At 37.7% G+C, this 16,465-nt stretch overlaps 1 protein-coding gene and 1 long non-coding RNA gene across 14 annotated transcripts in view; one reads left to right on the forward strand and one right to left on the reverse strand.

Annotated features, from left to right (window-relative positions):
• The window catches only part of PKP4 (plakophilin 4), a 238,618-nt gene that overhangs the window by 101,466 nt on the left and 120,687 nt on the right, over window positions 1–16,465 (forward strand). The window lies entirely within an intron of this gene.
• On the reverse strand, window positions 919–16,457 carry LOC123379158. Its single transcript, XR_006583239.1, has 2 exons — window positions 10,416–16,457; window positions 919–6,517 (listed from the first exon to the last, which is right to left on the reverse strand). It is a non-coding gene; the product is annotated as an uncharacterized LOC123379158 (long non-coding RNA).

Below are 16,465 nucleotides of genomic sequence, written 5' to 3' on the forward strand. Positions count from 1 at the left end.
TGCATGACCTGTGCCTAAGGTAGATATTATACTTTATTTGCTTGTGCAGGTGTATTGTGGATACAACCATGTTGGAAAGCAGCTTGGCAGTTTCTTCTAAAATTAACCAGTCTGCTTCTCATATGACCCAGTAATTCTTCTGGGTACAACCCAGGAATGAAATATGTCCACACAGAAATTTATATATGAATGTTCATAGCACCATTATTTATAGTACCTCCATATTAAAATTTTAATTGTTGGAGCACCTCGATGGCTCAGTTGGTTAAGCATCTGACTTCAGCTCAGGTCATGATCTCACAGTTCATGGGTTGGAGCCCCACATCAGGCTTTATGCTGACAGCTCAGAGCCTGGAGCCTGCTTCGGATTCTGTGTCCCCTCCCCCCTGCCTCCCCCCCCCCCTGCTTCTCTCCTCCCCACCCCTGCTTATGCTCTCTCTCTGTCTTTCAAAAATGAATAAACATTAAAAAATGTTTAAATAAAATTTTGATTGTTGATAAAGTATCTTATGGACATACTGCTCAGCAACAACAACAAAATTCCTTATACAACATGGATAATATCTCCAAAATATGCTGTTAAAGACGTCAGACCTAAGAGGGTGTACTGCTATTATTTCATTTATATAAAATTTTAGAACAGATGAAATTCATATAATGACAGCAAATCATGGTTGCCAATAAGCAGGTGGGGAAGAAGTACTGCAAAGGAGTTAAGACAGTGTTTGGAGGGCGATGGAATTAAATATGATTTGAGGTGTGGTTCATTGGTGTGTACAGTTAATAAAATCCATCAAACTATACCTTTAAAATGGGTGTGTTTTATTGTATGTAAGTTATATCTCAACAGAGTTGGCTTTACAGGTAAAAAATATTAATGTCTTTTTAAATCCCATATGGCTTGACTTAAACTAGACAGCTTCAGTAAAGCACAGATCCTTTGGTAGATTTTTTTTTTTTTTACCTCCCCATGAAGCTTGGTAATAGGCACCCAATAGTTTTTGAGTAAATGCCTGAGTGAAAGATAGAAACAAGGTGACATAATAGGCTGGGAATAGAAGAACAGAGTTTCCTGGAGTTCAGCCAGCAAGACTCCAGGGCCAGAGTTCAAGTCTAGGAGAGACTGGGTGAAGCTATTGGATATAAAATTTTTGTTTTAGATTTGTTCATCCTCACATTTATTTTTCTATTGGGGAGGAATGTGTGCAATGTAATCTGCCACGGCTGGAATTACAGATAAAGTCTTTTGATGGTAGACAGGGATTCACACGATTAACTGTGGAGTACTTTATATAGGAAACGATTTTATTGAAATAACGTAAGGAAGCCTGTGTTAGTAGATTTAATAAAATCAAGCCTGAGTCATCTGTTTGAGGGCCAAGATTATGGAAATAACATCTTATGCTTCAGGAGTATTTTAAGATTGAAACAGATATAACTGTTCATATTTACTTAGGAAGAAACAGAATTGGTGGATAAGTGAAACTTTAACCCTGTGGAAAAATTTAATATTTGTATTTGGCTTCTCTGTGTTAATGCTGAAGAAATTGCTTTAGGTTATACAACTCCATAAATGTTACGTTTTCAGTGTTACCAGAGGGGTACTTTCGCAGGGAAGGATCATGTTTTATTTCATGTGTGAAAAATAAACCTGAGTCAGTGTATTTTGGTGTTTAATCCTTTAAAATTTTATTGCAGTATTTTTCAGTTTGGGGGAAAATTCTTAGTGGCCCTGTACCTACATCCCTGTAAGGGATGAGTGCTTTGGTTGAAGTCCTCTAGATTTCATCCTTTTTATTTTTTGTTACCCTAAGAATTCATTGGCTCATCTTTGCCTTTTGTGAAGAGTTCACATATTTGGTTTTGTGGCCTTGTTTGGGTCAACAAATGTGGTTAATCCAAGGAAAGCATCATTTTATTCTACTTACACATCTCTTGTAACTGAACATATGTGTGTCCTTGGAGAGAGAAGAAAATTAGCCTCACCCCAACTCCATTCATTTACCTACAATTTTCCTATGAAATGTTTGTAATCAGTTGGTACTTAAAACACCCCAGACCTGGTATTTTGCCAGAGGGGACTGTTTCCTTCTGGGAGAAGGTCTTAATGGTGTTAGTCCAGCCTTCCTCTGGCAGCCTTACTTCCAGGTAGTCAAAACCAGATCCAGATTTCTTGACGTGTGTTTGATAGACCATCTTCTTCAGAATCATCCAGTGTATCTGCTTGTGTAAAACTAATCCTAAAATGATAGAATGGGGGTGGGGGGGTGGCACAGTTGGCAGTCGCCAAAGTAGTAATTGTTTCAGGCAAGGATTGTCAGTGGCTGCTAAAACTGGTGGGTTAGCATGAGAAACAGTATTATTTACATGATCTGTTTACGTAGTCTCAAGGTATCTCCCTGCAAGATACTATTAATTACAAAGGGAAATTAAGTATCTTAACGATAGAGAAACCTGGCACAGACCATCTAAACGTTGAAGCAAATCAGTATCTGTCTTCTCCCCCTTTCCCCCTCCTCCTTAGTTTAACATACATAGATGAATTTGAATAAGCTAAAATTTAGGTCTAATTTTCTTCCCTCTGGTCTTTTCTGTGCATAAAATATCCTAACTAATGTCTCTGGACCATGATTTCCATGATAAAGCAAAGAGCCTTAGTTTCTATTCAGACTATGCTATATGCCAGAATATTTCAACATTCTAGTGTATTTTTGTGCCTTGCAAGCATACAGATACCTTTGATCTTATCTAGCTAGGTGTTTGCCTCTCTGTACCAATACCTGTTTAAAAGTTTTGAACAGTTACATTTTTGGTTCCCAGATGGGGTTCTTGGAAGGAACACAGTCCACAGATAGCCATACAGACTTCTATAGGATTTGGTAAAGCTAATTGGCAGTACTCCTATATTGCTGTAAGACCTCCATGTCCCCCAGGATATATTATTCATCACCAACACTTGATCCATTTCCTTGATGAACTAACTTACTGTGCAAACATCAGTGCTTTCATTGGTCCGGTGCTCAGTGTGAGATTCTGCAGTCCCCATCTGTTAGCTCTCAGTTCCTATAAGGGTGAAGGCCAGTGTCCTCTCCCCTCTGAGTGGCCTACATACAAGATTTTGACATAATCACCAGAGACTAGCTCAAAGACCTTTTAGCTCTTTATGGGTAGCTGAACGTCTTTTAACCTCTTAGGAAATTCATTTTACACAGACAAATTTGGAATCGGAAACAGACAACGTTTTTTTTCTCCTTAATGTATTACTAAGCAGAGGGAGAAGGCAGAGTGGTTTAACTACATAGCCCAGTACTTTAATCTTTCATGTTAACCAGTTCAGAAAGAGTCATTAATATTCCAGTGCCCATCTTTGCATTTATTAACGAAATTTAAGATTAAAAAGTTTTCTTGATTTAATTACAATGATTTTATTGAAGATATAGTAGCTTTGATAAAATTTCTTTCCCTTATTTAAAAAATTGTATGAATTTATAGAAACAAAACATCTAAGTTATGAAAAATATTTATGAGTGTGCCTAATATATATGGTTGTGGTCTTTTAAAAGGGTTCTAAAATGATTCAACCTAATGTGAATGATATTTTACCTCAGTGCGGTGTAGCTAATGGTAATTAGTATCTTTCCAGCATCTTGGAGGAGAAAACACCAGAAGGGTTGGGGACACTTAGAGGACCCAAACCCTACTCTCTGGCAGCCCTTTCTGTGGCTTTGCTCCAAAGTTACATTTATAGATCTCTCAGGAAAAAATTATTCTATTGCCCAGGAGAAGTTAAGTTGGACAATGTATTAATGAAGACAAATGATTCCTAAAACATAATGTGCATCAAGGTGGATTAGTGAGTGAATCTACAGCAGTATTTACTGGCAGAAACATAAGAAATGCATCTGTAGGTTAAAATGTCATACCTTAATAAAAAGAAAATAGAAAGCTGTGTGTTAATGGTTTTGAGGAAAGTTTATCAAGGTGTAATTTACATGCAATAAAATGCACACTTTCAGTGAGTAGTTCTATGAGTTTTGACAAATGCATACAGCTATATAACCCTAATCAAAATACAGAACATTGCCATTACCCCCAAGAAGATGTTCTGTAGATGGTTTTCCAAAAGGTGGCTATAGTCTGAACAAACACACTGACCCAGCAATCACTTGTCACTGCAGTTGTGACTCTGCTAGGGTGATCTCTAGTCTTTACCTGTGGCTTCACAGTCTGCAAGGGTGGCAGCTTGAGATCTTTTCAGCATAAGACCTTTCCAGTTTGACAGACTCCATGAGTCTGCCTCCTCTCAGACCCAATGGAGAATTTCTGGCACTCTGTTCCAGTGAAAAACAGTGTTTGAAACTGCTCTTATCACTAAAGTTCTACAGCTGTGAATTTTTAAGTTTATACAGGACTGGGCATTTACATTTTAGGTAATCAATATTTATTGTTATTTTGTTAGTTTAGGTTTGCAAAATAAATACTAAAAGAGAAAGCTTATAAACTTTTTGGAAACAAATGGCGTGCTCTACCAGGGAACTCGTGGGCTAAGCAATCTGGTTTTTGAATAACAGAGAAAATAGATTAGGTTGCTTTGCTGCTTTTTTATGCTCTTTTACATAAAAAATACAACTGTATACTCAAAGTATCTTGCACAAATCACCTTTTTAGAATAATATTTTACAAATCCAAGTATTTGTTGATCGTTATTCTTTTCACTATTAAGTATTAATGGTCATTCTCTAATGTAACTCTGGTTTGCCTGCTAGGCTTAAATGGAAAAGAACAATCTTCTTTCTTAGTGTTCGAATTTGCACTAGGCCTGTGGCCCTTGGGTCAACTTTACCAAAGCAATTTAAACTATTAATAAGGACACCATTTTTATTTGGCAGTTAACAGCTCTAGATGGAAAATCCCAAACTATTTGCTTCTAGGTTAGAGAAAAGGCATTAATTTGTTTAGCACTACTAGTGCTTCTGTAAATCTTCCCTTCCTTCCTATAGCAGCAAATACAGTTAGGGAGCTAGTTTCTTGGCTGCGAAGCCATTTCTGGGATAATTGATCAAATTGGCAAAAATAGCTGCCTGCTGCTCTACCAAAACCATCTCAGCCAGTATTCTCCCATCTGGTATGTGATCACCCTTGGCCCTTCTTTATCCAAAAGAATGAAGGTATAACCTAGATAGAACTCAGTTTTAAAGAGAGAGGTCAGCCACTTATTTACCCACCCCTAAGGGAAAAAGTATTTTCCTAAAGAGTAGTTTCCTAAAATAAAGTGATATCTGATCCTAAAATCTTTTGACTTTCTGCAGGTTTTTTTTAAATCTTTGCACCTATTTATATTTGCTAATTTACCATTGCTTACTCTATTTAGCTGTACTATTGACTTCATTTAAAAATTGTTTGTATAGTTAATTACACTTATCTGTATATGAAAAAATCAGAATAAGTATTGCACGTTAACATTATAGCCTTGGAAAAGTAATTTCTGCAGCTTTTTATTGCAATATTAATAACAAATGGTCACTTTTAGAGAGCCAAATTCAATTTTAACACTTGTTTCTAGACATATAGGCTTGTAGTAAATTAATATGCTGTGCCTCTATACTGTGATTGTAGTGGGCAAAATATGCTTCCCTCCCCAAAGATATGAGGTCCTAATACCTATAGCCTGTAAATGTTACTTTATTTGGAAAAGAGGTCTTTATGGATGTAATTAAGAGCCTTGAAAGTAGGAGATTATCCTGGATTATCCAGGTCAACTCTAAATGCCTTCACAACTGTCCATGTAAGAGAGAAGCAGAGGGTCATTTGACACATATACAGAGGAGAATGCAATGTGAAGGTGGAGACAGAAATTCCAGTGATGTGACCAAAAGCCCAGTATGCCACTAGCCATCAGAAGCTGTAAGAGGCAATGACCAGATTCTTCCTTTCAACTTCTGGAATGAGTATATCCCAACTTACCACCTGATTTCAGCCAAGTGACACTCATTTCAAGTTTCTGGTCTCTGGAACTGTGAGAGTATAAATTTCCATCATTACAATCCACCAGATTTGTGGTGATTTATTAGAGCAGGCATAGGATTTGGTGGGTGGGATGCTGATGTAACAAATACCTAAAAATTAGAAGTGACTTTGGAACCGGACAGTAGGTAGAACCTGGAAAATTTTTGAGGGACAGAGTAGAAAAGGCCTTAAACATACTATTGGTAGAAAGATGGACTTTAAAGGTACTTCTAGTGATAGCTCAGAAGGAAATGAGGAAGATGTAGTTGGAAACCAGGGGAAAAGTGATCCTTGTTATATATATAGTGGGAGAAAACTTAGCTGAATTGTCTACCACAGTTCTATAGAAAGCAGGTAAGCATTGAACTTGACTGTGCAGGCTAAACAGATTTCCAACCAAAATGCTGAAGGTGCAGCCTCGCTTGTTCTTGCTTGTTCTTGCTTGTTCTTGCTTGTTCTTGCTTGTGCAGCCTTGTTTGTTCATAGTAAAATGTGAGCTGAAAGATATAAACTGAGGGGAAAACTTTCAAGCAAAAATGAGCTATAACATGATTTGGAAAATTTCCACTCTATCCAGATTGCAAAAGACACTAAAATTAGGAAATTTATTGTTAAGAAAGTGTGCTCTGGAGAGTAGGCCAAAGGTGTAACTGGACAATCTTTAGTGCTGACACAATTAGGTGTGTGACTCATGGATCCCCTCAACCATCTCAACAGGAAACAGGAATGCAGATGGGATTTTCCAGGAAAGATCTGTGGAGAACCGTCTTCTTTAATGGCATGAATACACAAGGGATACACATGGTTTTTGGGAATATTAAATCAGAAACAATGCCAACTTGACTGAAAGGGACACAGGATGAAATATAAGAAGGCTGTTGGATCTCCAAAATTCTATAGGCAGAAAACAGCCTTATAAAACTACTCAGGATCTAATATGTGCTACCCTTTAAGAAAAAGGAAAAAAAAATGACTCCAGGGACTCCTGGAGTTTTACTTCCAGGCCTTGAAACTTTGCTCCACAGGACTTTGAAATTACTTGGGCTGCGTGGCTTCCATTTTCTCCCTTGTGGAGTTGGGGATGTCATAAATGTTATCCTATGCCTGCTTCACCATCTTATTTTGGAAGCAGATAACATGCCTTCTAGTTTCACAGATCAACAGATGGAGAGGAATTGTGCTCCAGGATGGATCATATCCAGAATCTCACCCATACCTGATATAGATGTTTAGATCATGAGATTTGGGACTTTTAAGCCGATGAGGTTTACATCATGAGATTTGGCTTTTGTGGTTGATTCTATCATGGGCTGGGATGGGGTCCACCTATTTTGCACATGAGACAGACAAAAATCTTTGGCCAGATGGACTATGGTAGGCATAATAATGCCATGTCCCGTCTCTTGCCCCACCCCCAACCCTGCGTCTGAAGATATCCAGGTCCTTATTCTTGGACCTGTCGAGGTTACTTTATTTGGAAAATGTCTTTATACATGTGATTAAAGATATTGAGATGGAGAAATTGTTCTGGATTATCCAGGTGAGGCCTAAATGCCATCACAAGTGTCCTTGTAAAAGAAAGGCAGAGGGGGAGTTAACCCAGAGAAAAGGCATTATGAAGGTGGAGGCAGATATTGGAGTGATAGAGCCTCAAACCAAGGAATGTTGCAGCAACCAGAAGCTATAAGAGGCAAGGAAAGGATTCTCCTCTGGAGATTCCACAGGTAGCATGGCCCTGTGGACACCTTCATTTTGGCCTACCGAAACTGATCTTAAAATTCTGGCCTTTAGAACTCTGAGATAATAAAATTTTGTTGTTGTAAGGCATCAAGTTTATGGCAATTTGTTAGAGCAGACAGAAGAGACTAATATGGTGACCCTTTTAGCCCTCAAGAAATGTTTGCTTTATTTTCCATTTCCATTTGATTTCTCCCAGGTTATTACTAGGACTCATCAAACATTTTAAGGAAATACTTGATTGTACTATTAGATATTTTTTCCTTTTTGTAAAAAAAAAAAAAGTTTTTTCTTTGCTCTTTTGATTTTTTAAAATATGCTTGGTTTTGATACATATATATTGCTTTATCTGATGATCTTCATTTTTGAAGGAATTCTTCTGTTGTTCTTCCTCTATCTTGGGTAGAGATAATTTTTAACAATGTTACCTTGATTTATATTATGAGTTTTTCAGATATAAAAGACAAAAGAAGAGCTTTAAAAGACATTGAAATTATCTTAGCTATTTTAATCAGATGTGGACTTTAGTTATTAAGACCTAAAATGATTGTAGTTAAATAACAATGTTAGGCAATAGTTTGAGGTTAAAAAATATACTGACAAAGAATGATGCATTCATTCTTTCAATGTATGATTAGTAGAATGAGTACTGGAAAAAATACAGTGGTGAAGAAAAATTTTAAATGCATGGCTCCCTACCCTTGTGAAGCTTATATGTACTTGTATCACAGGTTCAGCCATTCTAATCATTAGAATCTATCCTGTTACCTAATTTAATGATGGCCCCCTTCCTACTTCTCTTTTCAGAGTTTTTGATCATGTTGGAATTAGAATCTGATAGGGGAAAGCACACATTAAACACATAAACTCAAAGGACTTTATATATGTGAATTGATTTTGAGAAGTGCTGTAAATGAAAAGAGTGGATATCACAGGAAAGTATCTAGGGGGACTTACTTTAAATGGATGTTCAGATAAGGCCTTTTTCAAAGAGGTGGCAGTGAAGCTAAAACAGGAACAAATATTCTTTTCCTCATGTTTCCCACTGCTGCCTCTATGCTAGGTAGTATAGTTTCTTGAACTAGAAGACTCATGGGCTTCTATCACCAAAATCTCTCCAGAATCCAGCTACTCCCTATCTGCATTGTCCAGCCACTCCATAGTCCACACGTCACCCCCATCAAATTTCAGCCCAGACTTGTGGAAGTCTTCTGACTGGTTCTCCTGTTTTTACCCTTTCCCGTCTGGTCTAGTTTAGTCTCAACAGAGGGATGCTGTTAAAGGGGAAATCAAGTTTGGTCACCCTTCTACCCAAATCTTGCAGTGACTTCCCATTCTCAGAGTAGATGCCAAATGTCTTTACAAGGGCCTCTGAAGACCTCTATGATCAGATCCACGGTTTCTCCTCTCTTTATCAGTCACTGCTTCAGATGAAGTTTCCTCAATGAACCCATGCCAGGCACATTTCATGGGCTTTGTACTTATCCTTCCCTCTGCCTGGAATACTCTTCCTTCGGCTCTTCCTGCCTTGATTTTTTTCACTTCCTTCTAATTGTGATAATATTTGGTCATCTCTGCAGGATAGTGTCTGGGGACAGTAAGCAAGACTTGGAAACAGAAAGGAGTTGTTGGCTGGGGTTGCCTTCTAAGAATATTTAGAGTAAGGTATTCTTTTGGCTACAAAGTCCAGTAATCCGCACACATTACCTAATCACGCTGTGAATCAGGACCCTCTTAACTCAGGCTGTGACTACCTGCACATTGTATATGAGATCTATCATACCATGGGACAGGTGACTGCCAACTCACCTCCTGAGGCCTAAGACCTTCTAAACCCTGGAGCACCTATCATACCTGCACCTGAAGCTCAACAAGACATCTGTACTCAGCTGTCTACCTCCCTTTCTCCTAGGAACAATCCACAAGTTCCTGCTCTCTACTTCTAGAGACATTAACGACTTCATCTCTCACACCTCACATTGTCTTTCTTTCTTTCATCACCAGAAGTCTACTCCTATCTGGTTATCCTGTTAGCTGCCAGTCTTCCACCTTCCTCTTTCTGTTTATTCTCTTGCCCAGTCTAGCCCCCATCCTCCTCATGCTTCTCCCAAACTCTTCTTCTGTGTTCTCTGGAACTCCTGTGGAAACCACTAACCCCACATTCTCAACGCATCCTCAGTCACATCCTCATATCTTTCCTTCCCCACGTCTTGCCATTTATAGCAGTCTGGATGTCCTCTGAGGGGACTCCATATGCCTTAAAACTCACTCTAGGGACATCTGATTATTCTCTTAACCTCTGGGTTGCTCAAGCTCAGGAAGTAAGACCATTCATTATTCTCCTCCATTTCAAATCATTTACATATGTGCACCCTGCTCCTTTGAGACTTCCATGACTGGTTGTATCACCGTTTCCTTCTTATTACTATCATTCAACAGCCTTTTGGTTATTCAGTTTCATTCACTGAAGACTCAACTCTCAGTTCATAGTCACTTCTCTAGCTCACCTCTGCCATGTGTCTCTAGGTGATTTCAGTATTCCTCCAGATAGCCCATCAGATCTCTGGTAGATCAGTCCTTTGGCATCCTTATCTTGAGTGTCCTATTCCTTTAAACATTGTATTCTTAGACCAAAAACCACTGTCCAAAAATACCAAAAAAATACCACTCACCTCCAAAAATAATTCTTCATCTTCATTAGAAACTCCTGTGCTTTGGTCTTGCCTTGACCAACACTACTCTTAATATACCAAACTCACATAGTCCAAGGATAGGGAAGGTAGGAAAACCAGAATGCTGTATCTAGAAGAAAGGTAAAAAAGATGCTGGGGCACCTGGGTGGCTCTGTTGGTTGAGTGTCTAACTTTGGCTCAGGTCATGATCTCAGGGTTCGTGGGTTCAAACCCCACCTTGGGCTTTCTGCTGACAGCTCAGAGCCTGGAGCCTGCTTTGGATTCTGTGTCTCCCTCTCTTTCTTCTGCTCCTCCCCTGCTCTCGCACTGTCTCTCTCTCTCTAAAATATAAATAAACGTTAAAAAAAAAAAGCCAAGTGGCAAATCAACAGGTGTCCACTACATAATACTTGCTTCATCGCATGTTTCCATTGTATTGTGGTTTAGTATTTATCTTACTTGAAATAGTCTTGAATATTCTAATTACATAAATAGATTCTAAGGAAATTGTCTCTCATTAAAAACCATGTCTAATCAATTAAATATGAGTGCATGTTTAGTGAAGTGATAATTTCTAATTGTGCTCTAGGTGTTTAAGGTACTTCCCAGTCTTCTAAGACAAAAGTCAAATACAACATCAAAAATGGAAGAAAAGAAACAAGTAGTTTATACTAATCTTATGTAAACTCTGAGTGCTTACAAAGTAATAAAGTTTGAAATTGTTTGGCCAGCTCTTTTCTCTGGAGCTTGTCTGGAGTGTTTGAAATTGTGAGCCAGCTGTCCTCCTGCCCAGCAGGCTTCTGTGACACCACCTTTCCCATACAGCAGGTGTATATTAAGGACATGTAAACTGATTTTAATAATAAAGCAAAATGTAATTAGAAAGGCAAGTCTGCCACCAAAACATTATACCATGCATTACAAAACCAAATGTAAATAATTTGGATTATATTCACACCATTGGGTGTCTCTAGTAGCATAAATAACAGAATTGGTTGTGTAAAAATAATGAATGCTCTTCAGTCTTTGAATATCTGTAAAATGTTATACTCAGTCTCCAGCGCCTTTACAACCAACTGTGGAGAAAGTTAAGTGTGTTCTATTTGGACATGAAGATGGATGGAAATAATTGACACTCATCTGGACTTTTGCTTTGAGTTGATTTTCTGATGGTTATGATGGATTTTGCCCATGCCATCTGTATCTTCACCTGGTCTTACTTTTGATCATGACATGATTTGTAGGGTGGCTGACATTCTGTGGTGATACATAGATATAAACTCTTTTTTTTTTCTCTGCAGCCTCTTTTTTGTTTGTTATCAGTGTATTGTCCCAGCTGAGCCAGAGGCTCAGCAAAATCTATGAGACTGAGGTGGTTTTAATGTCAGATCGTTTTTTTCTATAGTTATTTTGGCCACTGTTTACCTAACTCAAGGTACTTTAATACTCCTGATTAAGTTCAAAGGGTAGTACATTTATATTCTGTCATAATAACAATGAAGGATTAAACAAATATTTATGAACCAGAATCTGAATTCAATATTTACCTGTGATAAAAGGTAATGCCTTATTTATCACATTACTACACAGTGACATTGGCAACTTCTGAAATAGTTTAAAGATGTCTCTTGTTTTCCGAATAAAAGAGAAATGGGCTACGTGCAATTAAACACATATCAGTGTGAATGTATGTGTGAAAAATATCTTCACACAGGGTAGTTTATTTTTTAAAGTTCCTTCAATACACTAATGACATACAGTTTAGTTTAACAGCTCGGTGTGTTGTAATCAAGAGTGTGAATAGGCAATCAAATACTTGTGTGAAATTCTGCTCCCCAAAGAATTCACGGCAAGCCTGTTGCTATGGTGCATTCTCACCTGGGACTTGTTTAGCTTCTTTCTCAATCAGATATATTGACAATAATGAGCTAAAAAACAAAATCCTCACAGCAAATTCAGAATGGGGAAATCCAGATAGATAAATGAAGCAATGTGGCTCTTCCTTCTTTTTCTGCTTGCACTTAGGAGTTTTTATTTATGATCCCAAGAGTTAAGATACAATGAAGGCATTACTGTCTTACTGTTAAAGTGAACTGGATGTCATAGAAGGCACTGTGTGTATCAGATGGGAACCATAGAGAAGAAAACTCTGAAAACTGCATCTCTGAAAACTGCAAACTAGATTTTCTCCATCTGCAGCTGTTTCCCTGGAACTTTAGAAACTGTTCCTTGTTTGAGATCATCAGGGTACTATTTAGTAGTGCCTTCTTTTTTAGATAATGCCAAAGTAGAGCTTATGAATGGCAGTTATTAAATTGAAGGAGATCATCACACTAGGGTTAAGTAACAAGCTGGGCAGTGAGACTTTTGACGGATTACTTAGGCTTGTGTTGTTTTTCAGAGATTATTATCTTCCTCTCTCCACCTTGAAATCTGTTTCATTGCCACACTCTGTAGGTCATGGTGTGAGGCTGAAAGACAGTGATATGGAGAGAACCGACTCTGGAGTCACACTAGTTAACTTCCTATCCCTTCCCTGCCATCTACCAGCTGTGTGACCTTCGACTCTTATGACCCACATCTCAAAAATGAGTATAATAATATATACCTCATGGGGTGGTTATAAAAATCAAGAGGTGCTTAACGCATAGAAATCATTCATTGGGGATGATTGTAGAGAAAGCATTAGGACAGTATGTAACTCAGAGTAAATACCTAACAAATAATAGCCAGTAATACTAGTGTCATTATCAATTCTTAAACGAATCTGTGCCAGATATAGTCTTATTAAAAACAGGAAGAAATACAAGAGAATGGTTAAAATTTGATATAATTCTGTCATAAAAAATTTTAGTCACGTGAATGAGATGGGATAGGGAGCCAGAAAACATCCAAGCCATTCTGTATACTGTCCCAGAGTTGCAAGCCTGCTGGGACTACAGTCATCTGCCCTGCAGCCTTTGTAATGAAAATGTCACTATTCTTAAGTTAAATCCATTCAGTGAAGTATGTTCTGTTCTAAACCAACTTGATGTGTACCATAGAGAAAACGTTGATTTGCCAAATCATGTATTTTTGTCTACTCTTTTCTATGCTTTACATTCATTACCCAATATTATTATAATGTTTCATTTTAATTGTACATACTTTATTTTAAAAGATAAATGTCACAAATGTTGATTTAAATTGATGATTTAGGTGTAGATTCAAGGTGAGGAATAGCCATAGTCTGCCTGTGGTGATCCTCTCCACAGCCCTTTTATTCATCCTGTAGCAAACCGTATTATCCCTTCTGTCCAGTGGGACCCAGTCTCCTCCCCCGCTCATATACGTGCAGGCAGGCAAGGTCCCAGGACCTAAGGATGGCACCTGAGGTGGGTGCAGACCAGTAGGCTGGCCTCTGCTTACCTGAACCTTAGGCCCTGGACAGGAGCACTGGCTAACCTGATTGTCTGCTGATCATTTACACCAACCATTCGGGTCAGAGGAAGCATCTTGCCACATCAACTTCCTGCTCTTAGAAGGAGAGAAGACAGTTACAGAATCAAGCTTGATCTTTTCATGTCTCTCAACTAGAGGTATGAGTTTTTGGCATGAAAATTACTGGCCAAACTATCCTCAGAAAACAAGAGGAAAACAGGTTTTGTTTTTTTATTTTTATTTTTTTGTTTTTTCAAGTATTTTCATAAAAGACATAAGAAAAAAATTTTTAATTTGAAATTTAATTGCCATAACATATTAGTTTCAGGTGTGCAACATAATGAGTCTTATATATATTTGGCAAAATGATCACCACAGTAAGTCTAAGGAATTTCTTAATGGAGTAAGATGATGAAAGATACAAATCAAGACTTTGTGCCTTAGCTTGGTCTCTGAATATTAAAGAACAACTTAATATATTTACCCACTTTCCCCATACTGTTTTGTTTTTGTTTTTGTTTTTTAGTGTTTGTTTATTTTAAGAAAGAGAGAGAGTGAGGGAGGGGCAGAGAGAAAGGGAGAGAGAGAATCTGATCCAGGGCTCAATCCCACAACTACAAGATCATGAAATGAGCCGAAATCAAGATTTGGATGCTCAACCAATGGAGCCACCCAGGCGCCCCCTCCCCCATACTGTTTATTGGCATTGATGTTTTGATATCTTCAAGCTGGCCATATAAAGAAATTAGGCATTTTAATTTTCTGAGAGTCATGAGAGTCCCTAGCTTTGCTGAGATTGATTGCTCTGAAATTTAAGAAATAGAAAGTAGAGCATATGATAGCAAGAAGCAACCTGTCTCAGTCATTTATTATGAGAGGTGCTTCAGCCAGTGTTCTCTTGTGATTTTATATATAAAATTGGATCCTCTTAAATGAAGATTAAGAGGGGAGAACACAAAATGACAAAGCAGAGCTGTTGAGAACACAATATGATCAGACGATGAAAGATAAATTATTAACTGAGTGGTATAACAACACCGTACAATGCTAATAGCTTAGTGAAGATGGAATCCAAGACATCTGTCTATACTCCAAATTACTTCATTTTTTCTTCTACTTAGGAATTGAAAATATATTCCCAAATTTTTGGCAAATAAACCTCAGAAGAGAATATGGTACATTTTTCAATGTGTATTTTTACTTTATAATGCCTAGTTCTTTAAAGCTTGACAGTTTACACAGCACTCAGCATCTTGTTCGTGTATGAATACTAACTCCTATGTGATGTGGGTATTGTTCCCATTTAACAGATGATTAAACTAGGGTTTATAAATGTTAAAGTGATTTGTCCAATATTATACAGCTAGTAAGTGGTAGAGCCTAGATTCAGATCTAGATTGGACCCCAAATCCTATAATCCTGCCATCTTTGTTTCTCAAATCATATGCCTTTAAAGAAGCTTATGAGCTTTTAAACTGTTGGGCCTAGGTTAGCAAACTTTTGTGCATAGGCCAAATCTGGCCCTCTACCTGTTTTTGTTTTTGTTTTTTGTTTTGTTTTTTATGGCCTGTTTTTTTTTTCTTTTTACATTTTTAGTTGTATAAAAAACAATCAGAAGACTGTTTTCATGACATCAGAAAATGAGATGAAATTCAATTTTGGTGTTCATAAATAAAAACAACCACACTCATTTTATGTTACTTTCTATGGCTTCTGTCATACTACCAGGACTGAGGTGGCTCATTGTGACAGAGACCTAGTGTGTTGTCCACAAAGCCTAAAATATTACTGTCTGGACCTTCATAGAAAAAGTTGGCCAACTCCTGCTCTAGGATTTTGAAACCAAAATCTGCGATTAGAAGTTTTTTATGGAACATGAAAATTCATTAAGTCTTTCATACACCTTAGGTCTTTTGATGGTCCCAACAGCTAGTGAGGCAGATGGTGTTTGCCTTCTTGTACCAGACAACCAGGAAGTGGATGCCAAACCATGTGGTCTCATCAGCACCACACAGCTTTTCATGTTCACTAGCTTTCTAGGTACTTAATTTTATTTGGCATCTTAAAGTACGGGTTTATTTTGACATTTCAACTTGAATATTTTAATCCAGTTTCTCACTGTCATGAACAGAAACTTGATGTCAGATTTTGTCTGTTCTGCTCCTGTGACCCCCACAAAGACCTCTGGGTGGGGGGGCAATTGTGAAGTTCATGCACTCATATTCTCTGTCTCTTTTTCTCCTTTCCTCTCCTCCCTTCTTTCTCACTTCCTTTCTGCCCACCACAGTGCCTGGCACATAGTAGGCACTCGAATGAATGAATATGAATGAATGAATATTTAGCCAAGTCAGTCTTTGAAATTACAGAAAGAAAGGTCATAATACTAGTTTTATCCTTGTAGATAAAGCCTTTCACTACTGAATTTTGTGGAGATTGGTTGCAGAATTTGGCCTAAGTTTTATATAGAATTTTGGGTTTTTAAAAATGTATAGAAGCAATCCATGTATATGTATGGATTGTATAATGATGAATGTATAAACAAAAGGTGGTATATACATATGATAGAACATTATTCAACCTTGAATAGAAAAGAAATTGTGACACCTGCCACAACATAGATGAACTTTGAA

This window comes from Felis catus, chromosome C1, assembly GCF_018350175.1.
Source record: "Felis catus isolate Fca126 chromosome C1, F.catus_Fca126_mat1.0, whole genome shotgun sequence".
Classification (NCBI taxonomy): Eukaryota; Metazoa; Chordata; class Mammalia; order Carnivora; family Felidae; genus Felis; species Felis catus.